This window comes from Schistocerca gregaria, unplaced genomic scaffold (assembly GCF_023897955.1).
Source record: "Schistocerca gregaria isolate iqSchGreg1 unplaced genomic scaffold, iqSchGreg1.2 ptg000711l, whole genome shotgun sequence".
Classification (NCBI taxonomy): Eukaryota; Metazoa; Arthropoda; class Insecta; order Orthoptera; family Acrididae; genus Schistocerca; species Schistocerca gregaria.
The window spans coordinates 108,966-111,910 of record NW_026062089.1 but is presented as its reverse complement, the minus strand read 5'-3'; positions in this window follow the sequence as shown (position 1 = coordinate 111,910).

Sequence of the window (2,945 nt, the reverse complement as noted above, 5' to 3'; positions counted from 1 at the left end):
GCAGAACGAAATTCTTCTCGCGAACGTACAGCGTCTCTGAAAAAAAATCTCGTGACTATATTCCGGCGTTACGGCCAGGTTCTCATACAAATGAGCAAAAAAGGGTACAATTGAAATTTTTTTTTGAGACAATGAAAATACATTCGAAGGATCTGTTTATGAATTACGAGTGATCATACTATGAGCTTAATTTTAGATTTTCAATAAAAAAATGGCGCCGGTAATTATGATTTGATCAAGGGCCTGCGAGACTGGAGTACGCAGAGTGCGTGCAGTGTTGCACCTCAGATGTTACCTGAATTCAAAAATGGGTAACATCAGTTGATACTACATTATTTCTCTGAAATTGAAAATGGATTACATCAGTCGATAATACATAAAATTTATGGGAGCGCATACCTAACCGCAATGAAACAACCTTAAATTTAACAATACAGTGCTAATTCGAACTTTGAGTTCAATTTTTGTGGGTTTGTTTCACTCCTTATGCCTACACAAAAATTAGTTAATATTAACAAATGTCATATTATAGCTATAAGCTCCTAAGAAAAGTGTACTTTTAGGGGTCAGAGGTAGAAGTTAAGAGATCGAACCACTTTTAATTTATGCTGCATGCCGTTCTGAGAAAATCGTTACTCGAAAAAAAAGTGTTCAAAGTTTAGGGAAAACATTTAGTTACATTATTACTTCGACTTGCATGAACTGAGTGATACATATATATTTTCAATGTCAGTGAAAACGAATCTGAAGTCAGATTTTCAATATTCAAAACAGCTAATCCAATGCGGAGGGCAAACGATTATGTTTTGACCAATTTTTACCAAAAATGTATTTTCGTTATTTACTTTTAGTCTGCAATTCAAGGAGTATTTATCAACCCTTCCTCGAGCTCTGATTGTTCCTAGACAGCAACTTCCTGTTCTTCTTGGCAGGAAAAGCCGATCTGTCTAAGCTGGATATGCAGCACTTGGCAGCCTGCACTTGATATTCGTCCGTATTTTCGGTGAGTATGTTTGCATGCATTCTGCAGTATGAATCATTTTGAGCACGTGCGACACGGGACGAGTTTTCATCTACATCTATATGGATACCCTGCAAAACACATTTAAGTGCCTGGCAAAGGGTTCATCGAATCACCTTCACAACTGATAATTAATTGAAACCCTCAACTGCCGACAGGTGTTGTTGATATACTTCGATGGGGACAGCTGAAAATGTGTGCCCCTACTGGGACTCGAACCCAGGATCTCCTGCTTACATTGCAGACGCTCAATCCATCTGAGCCATCGAGGACACAAATGAACAGCACGACAGCAGGAATTTATCCCTCGCACGTTTCCCGTGAGACTCACATCCCCAACCGTCCACAATCCGCATACGTAATGTACTTAATAGGTACTTGTCCATCCACTCATTACTGGCTCACACTAAGGTGACGATTCCCGTAAGAGTTCGAGCAACCTATGAGCATTCGCACAGACGAAGGTCAATGGCTGGGTAACGTTTAACCATAGATATGAAGATAGTAACTGTTCTCGAAAGAACAGGCGCCACTGACGACCGTGCAGCTCTTCTAGAATACATGATAGACCGGCCGATGTGGCCCAGCGGTTCTAGGCGCTTCAGTCGGGAGCCGCGCGACCGCTACGGTCGCAGCTTCAAATCCTGCCTCGAGCATGGATGTGTGTGATGTCCTTAGGTTAGTTAGGTTTAAGTCGTTCTAAGTTCTAGGAAACTGATGACCTCAGATGTTAAGTCCCAAAGTGCTCAGAGCCATTTGAACCATCAGTCCCTATGTTTACACACTACTTACAGTAACTTATGCTAAGGACAACACATACACAGCCATGCCCGAGGGAGGACTCGAACCTCCAACGGGGGGAGCCGCGCGAACCGTGACAAGGCGTTGGAGACATGGCGGGTAGCCCGCGCGGCTCACGGCAGCCGTGACACTGCTTCAAACAATGGGCTGCAGAAACTTTTGTAAAGCACGGACTAAAAAAAAAAAACTTTCCGTTCCTAGAGTCTAGACAAGTACACCTTTAAAAATGCAACTACAAAGAAATAGAATTTTCGAACGTTTTGAATGAGAACCTGTCCTTATGGAACACCGTTGATCAAATGTCACAGGGATTATGTACTCAGGTTTCACATGTGGATTAACACTTTCTAATCAATATCCGGAATGAGCAGGGCTTAAAACTTTGAGGCGTTAAATTTCAAGGGCCGTTCTCTTGTATGCAAATAGTTTCACAGTAGAAATTTCTCTAGTTTTATTTATTTATTTAATTATTTATTTTGCTGTAGGGAAAGAAGGATAGCATTGTGAGGAGGGGGAAGGGGGGGGGGGAATCTTGCATCTCCCACCTTCGAATTCTCACTACAGAATTTTTATTCATTACGAGATTCTCAGCCACTTGCAGAAGTGATTTGGCGTGATTTTGCAAAACTTTTCCTTTAGCCAATCGTAGCAACTATAGGATTCCGTTCCTGCTGCATGACATGTCTCGGAACTTAAACTGACCAACTCATTTGCATAAAGAGCTAGCTTATCATTCGCTTCTTTACTTGCGTAGACCTTTCATGGTCTGCAAAGAATTTTTTTTCTTTAATCGTTTTTTTATGTCTTTTATAAACTGCAACACTTTCTAAACTTTCTAAACTTAACGCCATTGAAGCATGGTCTTTTACTGAAGGACCAAAAAGCACTACTGACAGCTGGAGTCCAAGGTTTTTGTTAATCAAGCCGTTTGTATTTTTGTGGTGATATCTCCGTAGAGTCTTTCATTCCCTAACGCATATTTCTTTATATCTAATTGAGAAGTGAAATACCGGTTTTCATAGATACAAATTTAAAATATTTTAATATAACGCAATAAATATTTCATTAAAATTTTCATCCCCTTATGCTCGAAGTTCCAAAACCAGTGAAACACGTAGTTTTT